At 41.9% G+C, this 25,585-nt stretch overlaps 1 long non-coding RNA gene across 1 annotated transcript; it reads right to left on the bottom strand.

The window, feature by feature from the left end:
- Nucleotides 1-3,240: 3,240 nt before the first annotated feature.
- On the bottom strand, nt 3,241-25,585 carry LOC112654785 (uncharacterized). Its single transcript, XR_003133366.3, has 4 exons — nt 25,338-25,585; nt 5,957-6,066; nt 5,340-5,414; nt 3,241-4,937 (listed from the first exon to the last, which is right to left on the bottom strand). It is a non-coding gene; the product is annotated as an uncharacterized LOC112654785 (long non-coding RNA).

Below are 25,585 nucleotides of genomic sequence, written 5' to 3'. Positions count from 1 at the left end.
CCCAGACCTTATTAATCTTCTGGTTGCAAGTCTGTACACCCTTCAACCCGCCGGCTTCCGATAACCACCATTCTACGCTCTGTTTCTATGACTTTTGCTTTTTTTTTTAGATTCCACATATGAGCGATATCATACAGTATTTGTCTTTCTCTCTCTGGATATCTCACTTAGCATAAGGCCCTCAAGTTTCATCCATGTTGTTGAAAATGGCCAGAGTTCCCTCCTTCTCGCAGCTGAATGATACTTCACTGTACATATATAGACCACGTTTGCCCAGTCCATTCCCCCGGGGACAGAGCCTTAGCTTGTTGCCATATCTTGGCTGTTGTGAAAAATGCTGCAGTAAACATGCGAGTGTGATACCATGTTTTCATTTCCTTTACAAATGGGATTGCTGGATCATATGCTAGTTCTATTTTTAATTTTTTGAGGAACCTCCACATTGTTTTCCATTGTGGCTGAACCAATTTATATTCACACCAACAGTGCTCAAGAGTTCCCTCTCCTCCATGTCTTTGTTGTTTCTTGGCTTCTTGACAGTAGCATCCTGACAGATGGGAGGTGAGATCGCCCTGTGGTTCTGATTGGCGTTTCCCTGCTGAACAATGATGCTAAGCACCTTTTCATGTACCTGTTGGCCAACTGGATATCTTCTTTGGAAAAATGCCCATTCAGTTCCTCTGCCCATTTTTAAATTGGGTTGTGTGTTGTTGAGTTGTGTGAGTTCTCTGTTAATGTATTTTGGAAATAAACCTCTTGTCAGAAAAATGGTTTGCGTATATTTTCCCTTATTACTTATGCTGCCTTTTCATTTTGTTGCTTTTTCTTTTGCTGTGCAGGGTTTTTTAGTTTAATGTAGTTCCACCTGCTGATTTTTGCTTTTGTTGTCTGTACATTTGGTGCCAGAGACTTTCCTAAATACATATTTTAGAAACCTCTTATCTCATCCACTTGTCAGGATTACCTCCTTGGGGTAAGTTACCTTACCTTAAATATTGCCTAGTTGCAGAAGTCAAAAACCGACGGCTCGCTAAACCCTTGTGGAAAGGAAACACAGTCTGGGGCACAAGGGGACAAGCAGGAAACCACTAAGCCGAGTATTCATTATATACCCTAAGTTTGGGAAAGGGACCTATAAGTTTCCTTGCCCTATTGCCTGTCCACCCTTGAAATTGTTTTAGTGTTATTTGTAAATAATGTGTCAGGTGGTCTTTCTCTGTTCCTGTAGTTCACTATACTTACTACCATCTCTGAGTTTGTAACAATTCTAAGATTTTATGTATTTATGTATTTATTATTTTAAAAAAGATTTTATTTATTTATTCATGAGAGACACAGAGAGAGAGAGGCAGAGACACAGGCAGAGGGAGGAGCAGGCTCCACGCGGGGAGCCCACGCGGGACTCAATCCCAGGACCCTGGGATCACAACTTGAGCTGAAGGCAGATACTCAACCGCTGAGCCACCCAAGTGCATCCAATTCTAAGATTCTAAAATGAAAGTATTAGTGAAGGCATGTTCCAACTAATACTAAGTTAAGTCTCTTTAGGTCTTTAGTTCCTTAATACAAACCCAAAGTAGTATTTATCCGAGCTATGGGCAGTATGGAATTTCTGCTCCCAAAGTACATGCCAGCCTTTAGGTATAAGACGAATAACGGTCACACTACACACTTGGCCTACCCTACTTCCTCACAAAAATCAGTAGAATGTCTCCGTCTAGGGTGGGAGCCACGTGCATATTCCTAAACCAGCACCATGACCGGATCACACAGATCAGCCTCAGCTTCTAGAACTCGGAGACTTACTTTTATTCATCTTTTTTTTTTTTTTTTAGCTCCCAGTACAGCGCCTTGCACACAACAGACACTCAACAAATGCTTGTCAGATACTTGTTAAATGAAAAAAACGGATCATGGTTATAATCCAGTTGGGTTATAAATGATAAATCCTGACACTGAGTGACGATGTCCTAGGTTCACAAACACTCTGACTTTACCTTTTATGCAAGGGGATCGATTCGTGTTGGTCCTATTTTATTTTACTGCTTTTTTTTGTCATTATTGTCATTGCATCAGAGGCTTATCTGATTATTTTATGTAACTTCATCAGCCACAGGGTTGGTTGATAGCATAGGGACAGAGAAAGCCGGGTAATCTGATTATGACTTCCTAGCACAGGGACCGACTATGATGAATTAAAACCTCGTCCAAGATGATGCCCACATCCGCAGTCATATTTTGAAGGATCTGGTTCTTTTTTTTTGTAAGATTTTATTTATTTATTCATGAGAGACACACAGAGAGAGAGGGAGAGACACAGGCAGAGGGAGAAGCAGGCTCCATGCAGGGCGCCCGATGTGGGACTTGATCCCAGGACTCCAGGATCACGCCCCAAGCCAAAGGCAGACGCTCAACCACTGAGCCACCCAGGGATCCCCGATGGTTCCGGTTTTGAATGGTCCTGCCAGATGTTCTCTCAGCAATTAGAAAAGCCCCATTTCTAGTGAAGTTCTTTGGACTGAAAGGTCAAAAATGACTTTGAATAGCAGCTTTTATCCTTCTTTATCTTTATCCTTCTCTAAAATGACATCTTCTCTTCTTGATCTGGGTTGATAGAAGCTGTTTCCTGTTATCTGGGATGCAGAAACAATGGTACAGGAATGACACCTGTCTTCTTGAGGGAGGATATACAATGTCTGGAAGATTGTAATTATTGATTTCTAGAATGATCAGAATCAGCTCTACTCTGGGCTGTAGACGAAGCTCAAGTCCAGTCCTTCCCTTTTCTTTTCTTTCTTGAGTTAGCTTGTTTATTCATTTTGTCACTGGAATGATCCTATTTGCTACCCCTACAATTTTGGTGTGATCCTAAAACAATGGTGCCAAGGAGGCTATTTGGCCAACTTATAGGGTTGTAAGACTTAGAGGTACCTTCTTTAGAAAAAAGAGACTCCGGTGTCCCATGTGGTGTATCCTCTTCACCAGGAAACAGGGTTAAAGATGAGCCTGCGGTAAGGAATAGAGAGAATTTTCCTGGGGCCGGCCTACTGTATATCTCTGTCTTAACGTCATATGACATGAGCGGTATTGGGAGAAAATCCTCCAAGGGTTTTCTTTTCTTTTCTTTTTTCTTTTCTTTCTTTTCTTTTCTTTTCTTTTCTTTCTTTCTTCTTTTCTTTTCTTTTTTCTTTCTTTCTCTTTCTTTCTTTCTTTCTTTCTTTCTTTCTTTCTTTCTTTCTTTCTTTCTTCTTTCTTTTTTTTTTTAAAGATTGCATTTTATTTATTTATTCATGAGACACAGAGAGAGAGAGGCAGAGACCCAGGCAGAGGGAGAAGCAGGCTCCATGCAGGGAGCCCGACGTGGGACTCGATCTTGGGACCCTGGGTCATGACCTGAGCGGAAGGCAGATGCCCAACCAGTGAGTCCCCCAGGTGCCCCCCCACAAGGGTTTCTAGGTATCAGGTATTACAGGCTGGGTACTGACTTCTAGATCCGGACAGCCCCAACTTCCCCATGTTTCCCCGCCCTGAGAGCGCTGCCTGCTTCCTGCACTTGCTGCCTTTGTGTCACTCTGTCCTCACTCTGTCTCCTTTTGCTCCTTGGTGCCTCCAACATTTGTGAAACCAGTTTCTCACACGAGCTTGTCTGTTGTTGCCATTTCTGTTTCCCTGACCGGACCCTGACAGATACCACCTGCTTTAAGATAAATTCTTCACTTCTATTTCCGTCACAGAATTACGTGGTCAGTAAATATTAGGGGTACTTAAGGCTAACTGGACTTTTAAACTTTGCTTGAGGCAAGAGGTCTGTTGGAGGAAAGTGATTAAAACCATGAGCAAGTGTGGATTTTGAGATAACTCACACATTTCAATTACTATCCTATTTGCTTTTTGTCATTGTGTGTCAGGTGTTTCTTGGAAACAGCATTGAGGGCAGTTTATTTATTTATTTATTTATTTATTTATTTATTTATTTATTTATTAAGCTCACTCAGTTTCTGACCTTAATAGGCAAATTCAGTCCATTTGTAATTAGTGTAAAAACGAATATACTTAATTTTAATTCTTTCATTTTGTTCTGATTTTTAAAACTCTACAGGTGCTTCCTTTTTTCTCTTCCCTGCCGTTCCTGGTTCGCTCATCCTAATGTTTATCCCCATGTCCCTGAATAATCGAAAGTTAAGCTCTATGACTACAGAAAAGTGTTTTGTATGGTTTTAATTTGAAAAGAGTCCAGAGGTTTAAAATGCCCTTTTTCTAATGGTCATGCTCTCATTCACATGGTTCTGCTAGGAAATCTTTTAGGGAAACTAGGTCAGCAGGAGAGTCAGAAGATGTCCTCTTGGGTGCTTTAGACTCCACAGGGGGGAGATTGCTTTGGCTCTCCTATTAGATATTCCCGCAGACACACTTTCTCTAAAGTATAAAGAAAAGCAATAAAAAAGTTTGAAAATCAAAAAAAATTGAAATAAAAAAACTGAAATAAAAAAAGTTCTGCTACGAAAACAGCTTATTAACTAAATCAGTGTGAAAGTTGGTGTGAACCTTTATGCCCTGCCAAGATCTGGTGTCCCTTTCCTCTCTCAGAAAAGTGCTGCTTGCACCGCAAATTCTTGTTCCTCCTTTGAGATGCATCCTGTGTCTTTCCAGTAAATCTTTCCCTGACCACCCTCTCAGAACGTGCTTCCCTCTCTGTGCACCCCCCGCCCCGCGCCTTATACATGCCTCCAGTACAGCCCTTGACACGTGGCTTTGCAGTTATTTTCCTCTGCTCTGTGCTGCTCGAGGGGAGAGACTTTCCTTCATCACCCTCTCTCCAGGACCGAGGACCAGAGCTTAATAAACACTTGCTGAGGAAATGATTAGTATTTTGCCAATAGCAGTGGTTCATTTACAGCAACGTATTTCCGGCATCTCTTTCATTTTTGCTTTTTTTCCTAGAGCAACAGAAAAGAAAAAAACCCAACTTCAGAGTTAATGTTCCCTCTAAGGAACACAGATAGTATCCTCACTAGACCTATTACGTTCCCCCGACATTAGGAGGATTTGGGTCGAGGCCGTCTGCACCCATGTCCCTCTGCTCCTCAAAGACTCTTGGGCAGATTCCTGTGTGTGAATCGATGACGAACCATCTGAAGTCAGGTTTCAATCTTGCTCATGGGCAAACACTGGCCACTAGCCTGCCTGGTAGTCCTACAAGCCGAAATAATTTCCAGCAAGACTTCCTTAGAACTTAACCAGTTTTGGGTAGTTTGGAGCTTTCTTTTGGAGATGCTCAAATGAACTCTCAGCCTTTCACTTACAAGGACCTTTTTAATCTCCCTTCCCCAGATTAAGACCTTTATTTAGCAGGACAGCAACTGAATTCCCCAGCTCTGCCAGACATTGAACTTGATTATAGATTCAATCAGTACCTAAAATCAATGCAAAAAAAAGTAAAGTCAGAAGGTTTGAAACATAAGTCCATTAAAGCTGACATTTTCTCAAAATTTTAGTGAGTAGCACCCAGCCACTCTCTGCTCCATCTATGTAAACAGCGCTATGAGTTTAAGCTAAAATAAGTAACTTGGGCCTCCTTTATAAGCAATGCAGCATTTTAAACAATGTAGAGAGACCATTGGGAAGCAATTTCCACAAGTGCAAGGACTCCTCATTTAGAGGGAATACGATCTACACATTGGGGTGAACACAGTGAACACCACCAACCAAACTGGCTCAAACACAAGGGCTAACAGAGCCGTCGTCGTGAAAAGGATGGTTGGCAAGACAAATTCCTCCAGCGGGTTCCCAATCTCAAGCATGTATGGAAGTTGGAGACCAAAGGGGGATCCTAAGAGAGCCTTGGCCACGTTTGGCAGAGTAGAGGTTCAGGGACTACTCCAGGAAATTCAACAGATAAAACCCTAGAGGCCTCTTGCTTTTTTTTTTCAAGGACAGACTGAAAACAGTAAATTACCTGTACAACCTGCAGGTGTCTACTCCCTCTGTTGGTGGAAGAGTTTGGATAGAGTGAGTCACGTTAGTTCCCTCTCCTCCTGGGCTGTCAGACGGCCTTTCCCAGCTCCCCTAGAAGTGAGACATGGCCACATGCTGGAGTTCTGGCAATGGGAAATTCCCAGGAGACACTGACCAGAACACCCCCAATTCGACTCAGATCTGACACTGTTTATCTAGAAAACAGCCACAGGTTAAGGCTCAGTTGTATAAGACCCTCCACCCCCGTGAGAAGACAGCATAAGTGCAGGTTTGTCACCTGTGCTTCTTACCAAGTGGCTAGAGATGGGAGGTTCCTCCAACCCAACCCCCCCTTAGGTTCGATTAGTTTACTAGAGCATCTCACAGAACTCAGAGAAATATTTGTCAATTTATTATGAAAGGATATATTATAAAACAGTACGTGTGGGAAGGGGCTCAGAGCCTCTATGCTCTCTGAGCACACCACTGTCTTCAAGTTTCCATGCAGTCACCCACCTGAAAGCTCTTGAACCCTAGTCCTTTGGGTTTTTTAATGGAAGCTTCATTATGGAAGCATGATTGATTAAATTAATGGCCATTAGTGATTTAACTCAATCTCTAGCCCCTCTCCCCTCCTTGAAAATCAGGAGGTGGGATTGAAAGATCCAGCCCTCTAAACACCTAGCTGTTTCCCCTGGCAAAGAGCTCCCATCCCTCCCAGTGATTCACACGATTCACACGATTCACACGGTCAACTGATTAATATAACAAAAGACACCTTGTCCTGCTGTCAACACTTAGGCAGTTCTAGGGGTTTTAAGAGCTCTGTTCCAGGAACAGGGATGAAGACCAAATATATATTTCTTATTACAAATCACAATATCACAGGTTGGATATAATGAATATAAAAAATAATGCTTGCAAAGAGTTTTTAATCACGTAAGTGATTATTGTGAAGGTTAGCAGAATATGCCATCTCAAAATATGAGCGTAAGAGTTCAGGACTTGCCAACCTCAAAATATTGTGCTTTGCATATTAATTATTCTGAGTTGTAGGCATTTGGAAAACATTAAATGCAAGGAGGGGGCTTTCTCTAAACTTCTTGTATCTGCTCCAAGACAGAACAACATGTGAAACTTGGTTGTCATAGATCTCCCTGGAGTTTCGCCAATCAGGAACCACTGTCACCACAACCAAACTTTGTCGTGAACTATCATATCTCCCATCTATTTTTTCTAAGAATCCATTCATTTTCCCTAAAAATCACTTGCTTTCCCCTAAGAGGACTATATCTTCTCTTCCCAATTAAGATAATATTTAAACCTGAACTCTAAGCCACCTCTGAATTATTCATTTTTCCCTGGGCATCTCCCATGCGTACATGAGATATACATGTTAATACACTTCTTTTATTACAGAGATCTTCGCTAAGAACTTGGAGGGTAGAGGGAAGATTAATTTTTCTCCCTCTACAGTTGTTAGGATGATATGTGAAAAGAACAGGATATAGAACTTTTTTTTTTCCTAAACCATCTCCAATGCATTTTTGGAAAGTGGGAAAAAAATGTGCCAAATGTTAAAGTTAAAAATTGAAAGAATAATTTCATTGGCAATCCATATCCCTTCACCTAGATCCTATACAACCCATTCTCTGGAGGCTCCTTTTTCTTCTCCAGCCTTGGTCCTCCTCAGAAGTATTCTGAGCCAGGCAGGCCCAGTGGCTCAGCGGTTTAGTGCTGCCTTCAGTCCAGGGTGGGGTCCTGGAGATCCGGGATTGAGTCCCGCGTCGGGCTCCCTGCATGGAGCCTGCTTCTCCCTCTGCCTGTGTCTCTGCCTCTCTCCTTCTCTCTGTCCCTCATGAATAAATAAATAAATCTTAAAAAAAAAAAAAAAGTATTCTGAGCCAAGCAGCATGCCCATCTGGAGCTCAGCTCCCACGGCAACCCCTCACTTTTATTCCATGCTTCAGGTATCCTAGACCCTGGAATTCCTGCTACTTTCATCTTTTTGAGGTCTGTTTTTCTGAGGTTAGACCACATCCATTACACATATCCCCTCGCCCAAAGGTGGCCCAAAAATAGCTGTTTGTGGGAGTGGGGAGCTGTGATATGCATGTGTAGGGGAGGAAAAAGTAATTTCCCTCTACCCTTCTAAGTTCTTGGCTAGACCCTTATAACCAAAGACAGATTAATAAGAGAAAAACAGAAGTTTATTAACATGTATGCATGGGAGGTACCCAGGGAAAAATGAGTAGCTTAAAGGCTTAGTTAGAATCTGAGTTTACATAGTGTCTTAGGAAAGGAACAACACATTTTTATAGAAGTGACAAGACAAAGGAAAAAGACTTTCAGCCCCTAGGGCAGCAAATAGTAGGGGGGCAGATTGGGAAACTAATGGTAGACAAAAGCTAGACAGTAAAGTTCGTTGTGTAGACTCCTCTGGTGCCATCTCTGAGCTGATAGGATCTGAAGTTACTTCTGGTGATCAGCTTTTGTCCTTCTTAGTAGCGAGGGGAACAGGGATACCCTTGAAAATGTATGTCCTGGTTTTAGGCACATAGAGGGAGGGCAGGGAGCTTTATATCTGCTTCTTCTCAGTTGCCTTCAGCTCAAAATAATCCTTATGCCAAGGGGGCATGTTTTGGGGTTTCTTTTTTTTAAATACATAAATATTTTGTTTAGTTATTTGACTGGGGGTGGGGGTGGGGGGGCACAAGCAGGGAGCAGGGGAGGGGCAGAGCCTGACTCCAGGCTCAATCCCAGGACCCTGGAATCATGATCAGAGCCCAAGGCAGATGCTTAACCAACTGAGCCACCCAGGCACCTCTGTTTGGGGGTTTCATATTCTGCTACCCCACAGATGGTGCTTGAATGCATGAACCGAGGTCCACACAAATGTGCACAGAGCCCCTTATGATACAGAATGGACTTAGGGGTGGGGAGAGAAAGGGGGCTGGCTGCAGACAAGGATACTGGTTTTCCTTGAATTGTTGTGTCCTAGCACAAAACTTGCAGGAGTTTGTGAATTCTAAATTTAAACTTGGTTTCTTCTTCTTCTTCTTTTTTTTTTAAAGATTTATTTATTTATGATAGATATAGAGAGAGGGAGATAGAAGCAGAGACACAGGAGGAGAGAGAAGCAGGCTCCATGCCGGGAGCCCAACGTGGGACTCAATCCCGGGACTCCAGGATCGCTCCCTGGGCCAAAGGCGGGCGCTAAACCGCTGAGTCACCCAGGGATCCCCCTAAACTTGGTTTCTAATCATTATGGAGATATATTGGTCAAAGCAAGGATAGAACATATTTTATTATTTTATGAGTTTGCTTTATAACTTTAAGTATTTAGGCATGGTATGTGAGTCTCCAACTTGTACTTTTGACCCAGGCCCTGCAGGGTTAGTAACAGCCTTGCTGAAATATACCAATTATTAACATTTTGCCACATTGACTTGCTCTATCTATTATCTATCATTCTATCTATCTATCTATCTATCTATCTATCTATCTATCTATCTATCATCTATCTATCTATCTAATCTCCATGGGCCTTTTTTAAAATGCTGAGCCATTTGAAAGTATACTGCAGACAGACATCATGACACTTTCTCTCTGAATACTTTACCGTGTGTTTTCTGAGAACAAGGACAGTCTCCTACATAACCACAATACCATTCCACCCAAAGAAATTTAATGTTGATATAATATATTATCTATTACCTATATCCAAACTTTTTCCATTGTCTTAATAATGCCTTGTTTTCTGTTTTTTTTTTTTTTCAATCTAGGATCCAATCCAGGATCACCCATAACATTCGTTTTTCATGTTGTATAGTCATAAAGTTACAAAAAGACCAAGAAAGCCTTTCTCTTAAATGGAGGTCAGGTTAGATTAGTCAGCATAATTTGTGGAAATGTTAAAACACTAACCACATTTAAAAAAATAGAATACAAAATCTCCAAAATTTTAAGGGAGTGAAGGGAAAGTAGAAGCCAACAACCTTTGAGCTTTAATTTCAGTGTTTTCTGAGGCTGTTATTCCTAAGTGATAGGAACCTGCTCTTTTTTCTGTAGGCTTCTGCTGATTTTATATTTGTCCTAAAATTTAGGAGGATTAAAGGCTGTGTTAGATGAAGGAATTTTCAAAGTAAATAAAACTTTATTTTTTTATTTATTTATTATTTATGATAGTCACAGAGAGAGAGAGAGGCAGAGACATAGGCAGAGGAAGAAGCAGGCTCCATGCACCGGGAGCCCAACGTGGGATTCGATCCCGGGTCTCCAGGATCACGCCCTGGGCCAAAGGCAGGCGCTAAACCCGCTGCGCCACCCAGGGTTCCCAGTAAATAAAACTTTAAATCAGTTGTTTTTAATATACAAATTTGCACTTTCCACTTTGGCAAATCCTTTCCTCACCTCTCTCTTGGCCATACTTTTTCCATTTTCTCACACAACAGTACAACCCTGATGTTTGTGAAAACTCAGTCATTTTCTGATAGCTCATTCTTTTTTTGTGGCAATAAACTGTAATGTTATGAGCATCTGTCTTATAAGATTTCATTCAAAAATAAAAATGTTCCTAACAAGAAGCACATTAACAGACAAACATTGGGTATTAGAGATCAATACCCCTAGATATTTATTTGAGGTGTCCAACATATTTTTATTTAAACACAAGAGTCCATTGGAAAGCTGACATTTTTTTGAATATTTATGCGTGCAAGAAAATAAGCAAAGAACTAAAAAGTTAAAAGGCCTTTTCAAACAAAATCTTGATTCCTTTAAGATTATGAACTGCAAATTTTAAAGGTATAAGTTGGGGCACCTGGGTGGCCTTTCACTCACTCAGGTCATGATCTCAGGGTCCTAGACTAGAGCCACATCGGGCTCCCTGCACATTAGGAATCTGCTTCTCCCTCTCTCTCTGCCCCTCCCCTCACTCCTGCTTGTGCACACGATCTCTCTTTCTCTGGGTCAATACATAAAATCTTTTTTTTTTTTTTTTCATAAAATCTTTTTTAAACAAGACATAAAGAGTTGAAGATCAGGAAGATAATATTGTCTATGCAGTCTGTTGTGTATATATGGAAATAATACATTTCTATTTATTTATAACACATTCTACGTAGACAGATCATCATGCATCTAAGTCAATGCTATTGAAAGTATGATGCACAAGCAGATGCCACATAGCAAACTATTTGTCATCAGCTTTTGAAATAGATTTCTAGCTGCAAGATGGAACTGCTCCTTCCCCGGGTGCCACATCAGTGAACTGAAACTCAGAGAGCAATCATGTCCCTGTACATTCTCAGCTTCACCAGAAACAGACTATCCAGTTCCCAGTTGCCACGCCAACTCTGGACTCTGTTTATTTCCTTCTTCCTTCTCACCCCAAGCAAGGTTGACTATGTAGCCTCGGCCAATCTGATATTTTCGTTCTCTCTTCCTTGTTCTTTATTCTTTGTCTTATAAAAGCTTTCATCCTTCTTCCCCATTTTACAGTTCTCTGAATAGAGGCTGGCTGCTTCAGAGATGTATCACCTAATTTGTCTTTAATCATTTTTTAACATAGGCCATAAGGAAATAAGTAATAAATTGAGGGTAAACATTTAGAAACTTTTAAAGCAATATGTCAGGATACTTTTATATATGTTTTATCTAAGAACAGAAGGCTTGGTTTCTACTTTGTATGTCTTTTTACTCCATTTTTCTAGTCTTGTCCTTTTTTGTTGTATTTTATGAAGTATGAGTTCATGATGGATTGGGAAAAGAAAAACTGGTTCTTCACCTCAGATAGTTGGAGAAGCATTGTTCTGAACATGGTGTTTGTCAGGAGTGTGGGGTGTGTGTGTGTGTGTGTGTGTGTGTGTATGTTTATAGGGATGAAGGAAAAGAGAGGTGAAGTGGAAAGTCATTAGATCAAGTACAATATCATTTGTAAAAGAGCTGGGGTTTATATTTAATAATAAAAGACCATATATGTTTCCCAAAATGATGCAAATAAAGAGATTCAGAACAAGACCACCCCCTGCCCCCATAAAGAAAAAAAAAAACAAAAACCATGGCATTGTTGCATGCGGATTACTTTGAGCTCAAGGCAATCAAGACCCAGAAGTCTCAGGAAAAGCTCTTAACCTCCCCCCTTAACTGCCTAAAAACATAAATTTCTCCATTTGTGGGGGAAATCTGCAATTATAAAGAAAATTTACATTGGAAAGGGGTCCTATGTCAAGAAGAGAACTACTACCAGAGATAAACCATTTTTACTTAAGAAACTGATCTGCATAACCTGTGTTTGCCAGACATCTCCTCCTATCCCCTTTCTGTAAACTTTGAATCCCCAGGCCCCTTTCCTTTCCTTAGTTCAGAATGTTACAGGATGTTACATAAACCTTGATTGCCTGGCTGCGTTTCAGGTCTCCTGTACCCGAACATAATTAAATTTTTTTTCTCCTGTTAATCTTTCCTATACCATTTTAATTATTAGATCAGCCAAAAGATCTAGAAGGGGAGAATAAAAATGTCCTCTGCTTCGCAAATTCATAAACCAGCAAATGGGTTAGCTAATCTCCTGTTATTATTTGAAATCATTTATAGGAAATCAATGAAACAACAAAAGATGTGCCAGGTCTCAGCACTTGAATATTTTTAGGGTTTTGTCTGTTTTGTTTTGTTTTTTTCCCCTCCCTGGTTTAGTTTTTCTTTCTGCTTGTTTTTCTCTTACAGTGTCCATACTAACTAATAATGGCTTCCCATGTTACTCATGTGGGTCCCTCTACCCTTCTAAGCTCTCAGCTGGAGCCCTATAAAAAAAGACAGATTAATAAGAGAAATACAAATAGAAGTTTGTAACGTATACCTAATATATACATGAGATAACTCTCAGAAGTGGTGTAGAATTCAGGCTTGAATACCATCTCTAGCTAAAGACAAAGAAGGAAGGGTGTGGGGGAAGTCAGTTATAGGGAGACGAGTAGGATAAGTCTGGTAAACAGAGTAAGATTTGCCATGGATATCTAAGTCGGTGACTTTTGCATTGATAAGAGTTTCTTATGATTTCATCATCTTCCTCTGCCTGGTACAGAGAAGGAGACACCCTTACAAATGTATATTTCCTTATAAATATAAATTTCTCTTAGAAAAAAAGTAACTTCTATTCTGTTTTTGAAGCTTCTCTTGTGTCTGGTGTTTCTCAAAAATACTCCTTATGCCAAAGTTTTCTTGGGGTGGCATATTGTGTCACCACCCTTCACTAATCAGTGTCAATATCGACATTCACTTCAGATTTGCCTCAAAGTCTCTCAGCAGACTGGGTGAGAACCACCTACCTCTCTCACATGGTCTGTTCTTCATGAGTCCATCTCTTTTACTCCTCCAAAGGGTCCTTTTTCTTTTATTTGCCACTCCTTCCTTTCTCCATCATAGTGGTTCCTGAAATTCTTTTTTCTCTGAATTCTTTCTTTCCATTAATTTCATCTCACACGGACAGCTTCATTAGATGATCTCAGGGTATATATATATAATATATATATATTATATATATAGTATAATTTTGAATTTTATGCAGTTGTTCTCAAGCCATGCCTCCTGCTGGCCACCCACTTCTACAACAATGTCCCTATGGATTCTAGATTCCTGCAAAATAGGAGTAGCTATTCTGGTTCTGGAGCTTCACTGCCGAAGATAATAGCTATTGAAGTTCAAATATTTACATTTTTAAAAATTAACATTAGGAGTGTGTGGATGGCTCAGTCGGTTAAGTGTCTGCCTTTGGCTCAGCTCATGATCTCAGGTCCTGGGATTGAGCCCTGTGTGGAGCTCCCTGCTCAGCAGGGGGCCTGCTTCTCCCTCAGCCTCTGCCTGCCCCCCACCCCTCGTTTGTGGGCTCTCTCTCTCTCAAATACATAAAAAATCTTTGTAAAAATTAACATTAAATTAAAATAAGTTTTTTTTTTTAGGATTGTATTTATTTATTCATGAGAGACACAGAGACAGAGGCAGAGGGAGAAGCAGGCTCCATGCAGGGAGCCTGATGCGGAACTCGATCCCAGGACCCCAAGATCATGACCTGAGCCAGAGGTAGATGCTCAACCACTGAGTCACCCCAGAGTCCCTAAATTAAAATAAGTTAACATTAGGTAAAATTAAGCATTCAATTCCTCAGTTGTATTAGCCAGATTTCAAATGCTCAATGGCCACATGTGGTAAGCTGCTGTCATAATGGACATGGTACCTTGGAAAATGCTTAAAATCATAAAGTTGAACAAAAATCAAAATGGCTGCACTAATGTTTCGGCCAAGCTTGATTTTAAAGTAACCTTTATCCTCTCCTCTGCAAACTTCCCTGCCTCCCTTCTTAGCCTTTTGTTTCAGGAACCCAGTACCACCCTAAAGACATGGTGAACAGAGTCAGCAGCAGGTACACAGTTCCTTCAAAACCGGCTACATCCTGTATTCCTTTATTAAACCTTCCAGTCCCTTCCTCCAGGCAGGCTTGCGGTGTTTGAAGGCCTTAGCCTGCTGCAGCCTCCTTTGCCAACAAAGCCATCCAGCTATTGTTCCTCTTTATCTCATATTCTCCTTTCACATTGTATTTTGGCTCCGCAGCACAAAGATCAGTTTTCGACCACACGCTTAGAATATTTTCATCATTGCAGAAAGTTCTACTGGGCAGGAGGGAGCTCTATTCCCCATAACACCTCAGTGTTTACAGAAAATCGTCAGCAAATGAATATTACTAGTAGGATTATTATGATGAAGATCAAGAAAAGTTATATTTGTAATGCATCATAAAAAAAGCATTGAAGGGTCAGAATGGAAGGAGATAAGATATTGTGAACTTTAGAAGACCTTTAAAAAAGACTTTTAAGGGGCAGCCTGGGTGGCTCAGTGGCTCAGCGGTTTAGCGCGGACTTCAGCCCAAGGCCTGATCCTGGAGACCTGGGATCGAGTCCCACATCAGGCTCCCTGCATGGAGCCTGCTTCTCCCTCTGCCTGTGTCTCTGCCTCTCTCTCTCCTCTCTGTGTATTCTCATGAATAAATAAATAAAATCTTAAAAAAAAAGACTTTTAAGAACTTTAAAAAAAACACCAACAATAAAAATAATAGAGAATACCTGCCCTATTTATTTGCACAGGTGTGTGTGTGTGTGTGTGCACATGCATGAGATCCTTGTGAGAAGAAAATTTGAGAGTCCATGAATTGCAAAGCCCTAGACAAGTGTGAGGGATTGTTAGCAGTAATCATAACACCATGAACAACAATTTGGTTATTATTCCTGGTGATAGGACCAGGAGCTGGGAGGGTGATGTGAAATTGTTTGAGATGCACAGGAACATTTCCTGCATTATTCTTTCTCACTCTGTTTTACGGGAGCATTTGCAGATTCAGTCTCTCCAGGGGAGCTGAACGTGCAGGAAGCACTGACCAATGGTGCTGCTTTCAGAGCATCAAGATGTACCTCCACCCTAAAGCTTTGAGCCCTGCAAGTAGCTGAGCTTGTGAAAGGAAGCCCTTCACCTGGTGAGCAGCATTCTTGGGTTCTGAATTCCATCTCTAGAAAACCAGTCGTCCCAGGCAGAGAAGCTGCAGGCCGTCGGGGGCCTCTGTCTCTTGCGGTGGGGGGGCTCTGAGTCAGTGGCTGCCCTCCAGCACTGGCCCTGGCCCCTCAGTCGCTTGTTCTCTATTCCCTTTCCTTTAGATTGGGAGCAGATGGGGTCACAAAACAAGAGCTTTGGGGAGGATAAACAAAATAATTTTGCTTAACAAAATGTAAAGTTTTTACAGAAAAATGTTGCTGTATCATGTATAATTGAATAAAAACACAATGAATGTCTTCATTAGTGTAACTGTAAGAAGAAAGACTCTCCGAGTTGGAAGAGGCACGAAGAACCACGTAACCCCACAGATGAGGAGATTCCTGTTAAGAAACCGTCACCCAGTCTCTGCTTAGGAACCACATTAATGAGTGTCCTGGAAGGGAAGAAAGGGCTCTCTGACCCGGTAAGCAGAAAGGGCCTATTTACTAAATCACAGGCAGGTTTTACAGAAATCATGTAGGGCCTTGAGGTCAGTGGTATCGGGGAGCCCGTGCTTCCCGGAAGGCGGCAGTCCTGGGACTCTGGGGGGTAGCCTGCGGAGGGCGCGGGGCTGCTCTGTCAAAATACAAGAGCTGGGGGGCTTGAACAACAGACATTTGCTTCCCGCTCTTCTGAAGCCCCGGCTCCGGGCATTGGCAGGTTCAGTTCCTGGTGAGTTGGTTCCGTGGCTTGCAGACAACAGCCTTCCCACAGGTCCTCACGTGGCAGAGAAAGCAAGCTCTGGTCTCTTCCTTTTCCTAGAAGAAAGCTGATCTCATCATAGGGGGTTGCCTTCTGGAGCCTGTGAAACCTAAGCACCTCCCAAAGGCCCTAGTTCCAAATATTGCTTTGAGGATTAGGGTGTTAACATAGGAATTTGAGGGTGGAGTGGGGGAGGTGGGGAGGGGGGGCACAAACATTCAGTCCCTTACAGTAACAATGGAGAGGGCCCCCTGATAGGCCCCATCACCCTCAGCAGAGGGATGAAGACAATCCAAGGCAATGACATAAAGAGAACCGTGGAGTAAGTACCCTGACGTCACTTTCCACCAGTCCTACCATTACCCAGTCTCCATAAGGAGCCGGAGGGTAAGGCGCTGGTGGTTGTGGTTCGCATCAGTGAGCCTCTTTTGGCACAGAGCAAGGTAGATAAGGATCCAGAGTGGCAAAGGGAAAATACCCAGCCTGCCTCTTGGGCCACTTTTCCCCCTGGATTGACTAAATGTCATAATGTATATAAAGTTCTTAGCCTGGTACACATAGTACTGGGGAAGCTCAATAGACGCTAGTATGCTGGGGCGCTGGATGGCTCAGTGGCTGAGCGTCTGCCTTTGAATTAGGTCCTGGGATTGGGTCCCCCGTTGGGATCCCTGCCTGGAGCCTGCTTCTTTATGTCTCTGCCTCTCTCTCTGTCTCTCGCATGAATAAAAGTAAGATTAAAAAAATTTTAATATATGCTACTATGCTGGGTATCAATTTTATAGTCCCAGTGCTTGTTACTCAGGGGTACACATATTCAGCTTTCGCAAAATTGCTTTAAAAAGAAGTTTGGGGATCCCTGGGTGGCGCAGCGGTTTGGCGCCTGCCTTTGGCCCAGGGTGCGATCCTGGAGACCCGGGATCGAGTCCTACGTCGGGCTCCCGGTACATGGAGCCTGCTTCTCCCTCTGCCTGTGTCTCTGCCTCTCTCTCTCTCTGTCTCTCTCTCTCTGTGTGTGACTATCATAAATAAATTTTAAAAAATTAAAAAAAAAGAATTTTGGATTTCAAGTCCCAGTTTCTGGTGAGTAGATTGCAGAAAATGTAATCTTGCTGTCATTATAACTCAGTCATCTTTGAAAAATTCATTTTCTTTAGATTGCCACATTCAGGGTTTTCTCTTCCACCTTCTTCTCCCTTTCTCCTCTTTTCTCCAGGCCTGATCTAAATTTCTGGAAGGATCTTATGAATTATCTAGGCATTGGTAGTATATGACTCACTGCCATCCTCTGTCCTCTTCTATAATATTATCACCTATTCTTTCCAACACTATGGTTTATGATGCATGTCCTGTGCTTGGAGTCTTCCAGGTTTTATCCCTAATATTCACAATCAAGCTTTGGAATTAAAAACAAATAAAACCAAAAATCTCCCAGCCTCCCTTGCCCCCTTAGCTAGATATCCAGATGCAATGAATGACCTGTACAACCACACATAGCTGTTTCTAAACTTAGTGTTAAAGTGTTTTATTCAGAGTCAAATGTCATAGAATTCTGTCTGGAGTAACTGAATTAAATAGCAGAGGTGATATTTAATCAGAGACAAACAGCCAGCTATGATCCTATTAATTATAAAATTCATTTTTTTGGCGCTTCATATTTACTAGGGAGTGAATAAGATTGACCATCCAGTAGCCACATATTAGCGATATTTGACCTACTTTGTCAGGAGACACTTTTCGTTTTCATAAATGTGTTAATTTGAGGTTTGGCTCTTCACGGAATTTCTGCTTCCAGATAATCTTTTATTTTTTTTTCCTTTGGCCTCACTAGTATGAAAATGGAAATAAGTTTGCTGGAATCTTTAGGATTCAGTCTGGTATATGCTGCAAGGAGATAAAGGAATAAAACCAATGATAACTTTGATTTTTTAATGCATCCTAGAAAGATATTTGCACAGCTTCAAATGCTCTGAATATTGGAATTTTGACATTTTGAAATAAGATTAATATGGTCTGTGGTTTGTGCCAGTTCTCAAACTGGGAGAGACTGGTGCTGATTCTAGATGTGAAGGTCACCACTGAAATCCAACAAATGACAAAGGAATGTGGAACTACAGCAGTCATGAGGATATAGTTCATCTGCCTGCCTTTTGTGGTTAGTTCTGAACAAGTGAGAGACTAAAGTTCAGGATCCTTTGGCCGTGTTAACATTTGGGCATCCAATAGAAAAATACGAATAAAAAACATTCTGTCCTCAACATACACATCTAGAGAGTCCAGTAGTGATTACTGCAAGATCTTACTTGCTGAGGGCTTTGCTAAATTATATGAAAAAGCAAGGATTTACACATATCTTCATTGCTAGGACACAGTGTATTCTCAACATATTACAATTGTTCCCTCTTGAGAGGTGTTGCTTGGTGCTCATTGAATAACAAGAGAAGAATCAGTATAAATGGTAGAGAGATTATAAGCGCAAACACCCCTTTAATGCTTTCTTTGTGCCAGTCTCTGTAATAACACTTTACATATATTAACTTATGAAATTCTCCCAACAACTCTACAATTACAATTACAATTCCTATTATTCCCATTTTACTGATGAAGAAATTGATACAGAAGCATTTGTCTAATATTTGCCGAGTATCTACTATGTACCTGATGCTGGCCTAAGAATTAGGAATACCTCAAGGTGTCTCCACCTTCATGGAATTTACTATCTAGTGGTAACAGACAAAAATAAACCATAAAAATGTAAATTATATGGTAAGTTAGAATGTTATAAATGCTACTGAAAAAATGTAAAGCATTAAAGAAGGGAAGGTTTCTAGGTATGCGTTTGTGTACACGTGCATGCAATTTAAAGGCTGATGTGAGAAGGGGCTCAACATTGCTCATCATCAGGGAAATGCAAATTAAAACCACAATGAGATATCACCTTACACCTGTTGTTTGGCTAGACTCCAAACAACATGAAATAACAAGTGTTGGCGAGGATGTGGAGAAAAAGGAACCCTTGTGTACTATTGTTGAGAATGAATATTGGTGCAGCCACTGTGGAAACCAGTATGGAGGTTCTTCAAATAGAAATAGAAATAACAGGGATCCCTGGGTGGCGCAGAGGTTTAGCGCCTGCCTTTGGCCCAGGGCATGATCCTGGAGACCCGGGATCGAATCCCACGTCGGGCTCCCGGTGCATGGAGCCTGCTTCTCCCTCTGCCTGTGTCTCTGCCTCTCTCTCTCTCTCTCTCTCTGTGTGACTATCATAAATAAAAATAAACAAATAAATAAATAAAAATTAGATCATCTTTAAAAAAAAAAAGAAATAGAAATAACATATGATCTAGTAATTCTACGGCTGAGTGCCCAAAGAAAACGAAAACACTAATTAGAGAAGATATATGCACCTGTATGTTTATCCAAGCTATGAAAGTAACCCAAGTGTCCATTGATAGATGAATGTGTAAAGAAGATGTGACATGTATATACAACAGAATGTTATTTGTCCATAAAAATGAGCCCTTGCCATTTGCAACAACATGGATGGGCCTAGAGGATACATGCTATGTAAAGTAAGTCAGACAGAGAAAGGCAAATATCACAGGGATTTCACTTATGTGTAGAATCTGAAAAGAAAAGACAAAGGAATAAACAAAAAGCAGAAACAGACTCATAGATACAGAGGACAAACTGATGGTTGCCAGAGGGGAAGAGATTGAGGGGAATAAACAAAATTGGTGAAGGGGACTGGGAAGTATAGCCTTCCAGTTATGAAACGAACAAGTCACCGTGATAAAAGGTCTGCATAGGGAACATGGCAATGGTATTATAAGAGTGCAGTTTGGTGGGCACCTGGGTGACTCAGGGGTTGAGTGGCTGCCTTTGGCTTGAGTTGTGATCCTGGAGTCCTGGGATCGAGTCCTGCATTAGGCTCCCTGCAAGGAGCCTGCTTCTCCCCACTGCTTATGTCTCTGTCTCTCCCTCTGTATCTCTTATGAATAAATACATAAAATCTTTTTAAAAAATGGTGTAGTATGGTGACAGATGGTAGCTACACTTGTAGTGAATATAGAATAACAAGTAGATTTGTCACATCATTACATCGTGTTCCTGAAACTAATGTAACATTGCACCAAATGTCAATAAAAGGGAAAAAATTAAAAATAAAGGATAACGAATAAGGAAAGCCTCACTGAGAATGTGACTTTGAGCAAAGATTGAGGGAGATGAAGAGAGATCTACACAGCAAACCTCTGGGAGGATAGTGTGTCACCGACAGTAAACTGCCGAGTGTGAAAGCCCTGAGTAGGTGCCTGGATTGTTCGAGACAAAGCAGGAAGGCCCCGGTGGGTGGAGTGAAGCAAATATGTCGGAGAGGAACAAAAGAAGTTGGAGAAGTAGGAGGAATGGCCAGATCCTGTGGGCCTTGCAGACACTAACTTTTATGGAGCTGAGAAGCTTCGGGAGGGTTGTGAGCAGAGAAGCTGCATGATCTGACTTCTGTTGTAAAAATATCATCTGGATGCTATATTGAGAATAGACTATGCGTGGGCAGGCGGGATATGGGGTTGGGAGGCTGGGGCAGAAACCACAGACAGGCAGTGGGAGGCCGAAAGGATGCCCCGGGGGACCTGGAGACCAGCAACAATAACCTGGGAGGGCCACGAAGGGGAGTGAACCAGGGTAGTCGCGCAGGAGGTGGTGAGAATCATCAGATTCTTTATGCTGCAGGTGGAGTCCATGGGTTTGCTAGCAGGTGGGGTATGGGCCAGGAAGAGAAGAAAAAGTTGGCTCCAAACTTTCTGCCCCGATCAGCTGGAAAGGTGAGGCTGCCATTGACTCAAGTTGAGGAAAACCTAGAGAGAAGCAGGCTTGCTGAGAGCAGGAGCTCAGTTTGAACACGCTAGGTTTGACACCGTAAGACATCTGTGGAAGGCCGGCTAATGACCCCTGAAAGGGGCCATCCGGTTCCTAACCCCTGGGACCTATGAATATGTTTGGATACACGGCAAAGGATAATTAAAGTAGTGGACAGAATTAAGGTTGCCCAGGTTGCTAATCAGCTCACCTTATGCTAGGGAGTGTGTCCCACGCTATCCAGGTGGATGTCCTATAACTGTAAGCCCTTCAACGTGGGAGAGGGAGACTAAGGGGTCAATGTCGGAGTGATGCAACGTCAGAAAGACTTGCTCGCCCGTTGCCGGCTTTGAACAGGGAAGGGGGCCACCAACGAAGAAATGCCAGCCGTCTAAGAAAAGGGGTTTTCCCCCAGAGCCTTTAGAAGGACTGCAGCCCTGCTGACACCCTGGCTTTACCTAGTGAGACCCGTTTTGGACTTCTGACCTCCAAAACAGTAAGATAATAAATTCATGTGTTTTGAAAAAGATTTTATTTATTTGATACAGTGTGTGTGTGCGTGTGTGTGTCCACGAGTCAGGGGAGGGGCAGAGGGAGAGGGAGAAGCAGATTCCCTGCTGAGCAGGAAGCCTGACATGGGGCTCCATCACAGGACCCTGAGATCATGACCTGAGCCAAAGGCAGACACCCCAACTGACTGAGCCACCCAAGCACCCCATTAAATTCATGTCGTTTTAAATCACTCCATTTGTGACAATTTGTTGCAGCAGAAGTAGAAAAATATGACATCCAAAGGGAGATAGCTTGTAGGCAGCTGGATATTTATGTCTGGACTTGGGATAGAGGATGGGGATAAACATTTGGAGTTATCAGCATATTAATGGTACTTAAAACCAAGACACTGGATGAGGTCACCAAGGAAGTGAGTAAAATCAGGGAAGAGAAGAGAAAAAAGAAATCCAAGGACTGAGCTTGGGAAGAACTGACATTGAGAGGTCAGGAAGATGAGAAGGAGCCAGCAAAGGAGATCTAGAATGAGAGGCTAGTGAGGGAGGAGGACGGCCAGGTGAGTGTGCTGCCCAGAAGCCACGAGGAGGAAGTGTTTTGAGGAGATGAGGTGATGACACGTGTCAAAGGCTGACAAGTCACCTAAAATGAAGAGTGGGGATGGATCGTTGGCTTGAGCAATGTAAAGGTTACTGGGGACCTTGGCAAGAACAGTTTGGGCAGAATGGTGTGGACGAGAGCTTTTTGGAGTGGGATTTAAGCAAAAATGGGAAGAACAGAATTGGAGACAGTGCACACAGACACCTCTTAAAGAGTTCTGCTACAAGAATGAGCAGAGGCACAGGGTGTTCGCTGGAAATGAAAGTGGACCTTCTGGGTGGGAGTTTGAGAAATACAGCATATTTGCATGTTGATGAGAGTGAGCCAGTGGAGAGGGCCTGAGAGGCTGGGAAATTGCCTCAGGGTCAAAGGCCGTTGTGCAGTAGAGAGGAGCTGTCCCCGCTGAGGTCACCCAGACAAGCCCCCACCCCCCCCCCCAGAGCAGAGCCCCTTAGCCCCTTAGCAGACCAGCAGCTGTGCTGGTGGGTTAGCCCGGTGGCCCAGCCGAGCCCAAGTCACATGGCCAACCTGGGAAATTGTGAGCTCAAGAAGCGGTCGCTGCCTTAGGCTGATAGGGTTACTGGGTGGTTGCTGTGGGGGAAGAGGTAACTTATATTGGGGCAAATCAGTTGCCTGCATTTGGATTTAAGTGACCACATAACTTCAAGATCATAACTGATTGATATGCAAGAGGTGTTAGTGGTTTCATTGTAACAAGGTTGTAAGAAAACTTCTGTTTTTATGGGCCTGTACGGGTATCATACTGTATATTATTATGTATATTATGTATATCATTATGTATATACAGCATTTTATTTATGTACATATTATTCATATACAGCATATGTATTATTACATATATAGCATATTATTTATGCTGAATTTTCAATTTCCTTTTTCTCGGGAAAAAAGGGGGAATGTAATCACCTTCAGTGACTTATTTATGACATGAAAATTGATATTCTCTTTCTTGATAGGTGGCAAAAAAAATAAAAATAAATAACACTATCACTGTTCTCTGAACGCTTGTCTAGACAACACCCAGGAACTGTTTTCTCTTGCTCTAACATTCTGTAACTTAATTTTTTTTTTTTACAATTTGTCTTCATTTCCTTTGTAAGATCATGAGGGGATCATTTGCAAATATTTTTTACTTGAAAACACGAATTTTTCATGTTAACTAGCTTGATTGTGACAATTATTTCACAACGTTTGTTATGTCAAAACACCAAATTATACAACTTAAAGATGTACAATTTAATTGTCATTTATACCTCAATAAAGATGGGGGAGAAAAGAAAATAAAGTTTGGTTCTTCAAAGTAAATTCATTAAAAGAAGGAAGGAAGGAACAGAACACCATTTCCCAAAGCTTTAATTGCCCTTAGTACTGATCTACAAGTGATTGTGCAAACTCACTTTGAGGATATTGTAACGGCCTTTACCTTTGCAGATCGGATACAGCATAGACATGGTTTGTTTCTCAGAGGCTTGGGGCAGCAATTTGCTAGTTGAAATCTAAGAACTGGGGGATACCTGGGTGGTTCAGCGGTTTAGTGCGTGCCCTTGGCCCAGGGCGTGATCCTGGAGTCCCGGGATCGAGTCCCACATCAGGCTCCCTGCATGGAGCCTTCTTCTCCCTCCTCCTGTGTCTCTGCCTCTCTCTCTCTGTCTATCATAAATAAATAAATAAATCTTAAAAAAAAAAAAAGAAATCTAAGAACTGTGTTTGTCCCAAGGCACGGTGATGTGTTAATAACCATTCTTGTCCACACAAATTTTTGAGTCATTTTGTGCTAGATCATTATGCAACGACCTATCAGGAAGCATTTGAGAAAGGCCAGCTTTGTTTACAGCCCTATATGACAGATGATGGAGAAATCATAGAAACCATGCTTGACATCCGCTGTAGAGCCCAGGCTGTGTGAGTGGACAGCGTTTCCCTATTTTGGTGTCTAGGTATTAAATACATGAAGCATTTCCTTATCTATATAATGGGGTATCAATCTGGACTTCTATATAAATAATAGTTTTACTGAACACATATATCAGGAACTAAGACCTTTGTACACTTCCAGGATGGAACATTGAATGCTCAAAGCAGTTGAATTCAACATTTTAACTTATTTATTTCTCTAATTAATTAATTAGAGTGAGCCAGCGAGTGAGCCAGCAGGGGGTGGGGAAGGACAGAGGGAGAGGGAGAAAGAGAGAGAGACTCTTAAGCAGGCTCCTCGCCCAGCATAGAGCCAGGCAGGGGCTCCATCTCATGACCCTAAGATCATGAGCTGAGCCGAAATCAAGAGTCCAATGCTTAACTGACTGAGCCATTGAGGTGCCCCTTAACTTTTAAAAATTCTTAGACATGAAAACAGTTTTCAAAAACCTTCAAAGTACATTTTGTCATGAACTAAAGAGCAAATGTATGAATTAAAGTAATATTGAAAGAGAATGTTTCTTTCACCATGAATTCACCCTTTGAATGTGTTTCTTTTAAAGAAATCAGTGGATTCATGGGAAGAACAAGTAGGAGGAAAACATAACAGAGTAATGTATCTATTGGGCAGCCATAAAAGAAGGGAAATTTTGGCAAAGGCAAAATGCAATCTCAAAATACTAGAGATGGAAATCACAATGAGACCACTACTACATGCAATAAGGAGGTTTTCCTTACTTTGTAAAAAGTTGTGGCTTGAGTGAAGCGGATTTTAAAACCGAGTAGATAAGAAAATGCTGGTACTAACTCGAAATATACGTTGCCAAACAATGTGCATGATTTTCAGGAATGGTGACATTGACGTTGCTCACATGCCCTAGGAGAGGGGAGGAGTTTGGGATGAAAAAATGTCTTGTTATCATCGTTAGATAACAATGTTATCTATTATTGCATAACAAATTACCCCATGGCTCAGCGGTTTAGCCCCTGCCTTCGGCTCAGGGCGTGATCCTGGAGTCCAGGATTGAGTTCTGTATGCTTCTCCCTCTGCCTGTGTCTCCGCCCCCCCCCCCCCCCCCCCCCCCGTCTCTCTCTCTCTCTCTCTGTGTGTCTCTCATAAATAAATAAATACAATCTTTAAAAAAACACACACACACACAAATTACCCCAAAATTTATCGACTTAAAACAATATCAATGCATTACCTCACTTAGTTTTCGAGGATCAGGATTCCAGGAGCTGCTTAGCCAAATGGTTCTGGTTCATGAGGTTGCAGTCAATCTGTCAGCAGGGACAGCTGTCTTCTGAAAGCTTGAATGAAGCTCTGAGGAGAATCCACTTTCAGATGTGTTCACATGGCTGTTGGCAGAAGGTTTCAATTCCTCACCTTTTATTTTTATAACCTAATCTAGGAAGTGACATACCACTAGTTCTGCTGTATGCTAATGGCCAA

This window comes from Canis lupus, chromosome 15 (genome assembly GCF_003254725.2).
Source record: "Canis lupus dingo isolate Sandy chromosome 15, ASM325472v2, whole genome shotgun sequence".
Classification (NCBI taxonomy): domain Eukaryota; kingdom Metazoa; phylum Chordata; class Mammalia; order Carnivora; family Canidae; genus Canis; species Canis lupus.
Note: the sequence above shows the minus strand (reverse complement) of the source record. Positions and strands in the feature narration are given on the sequence as shown.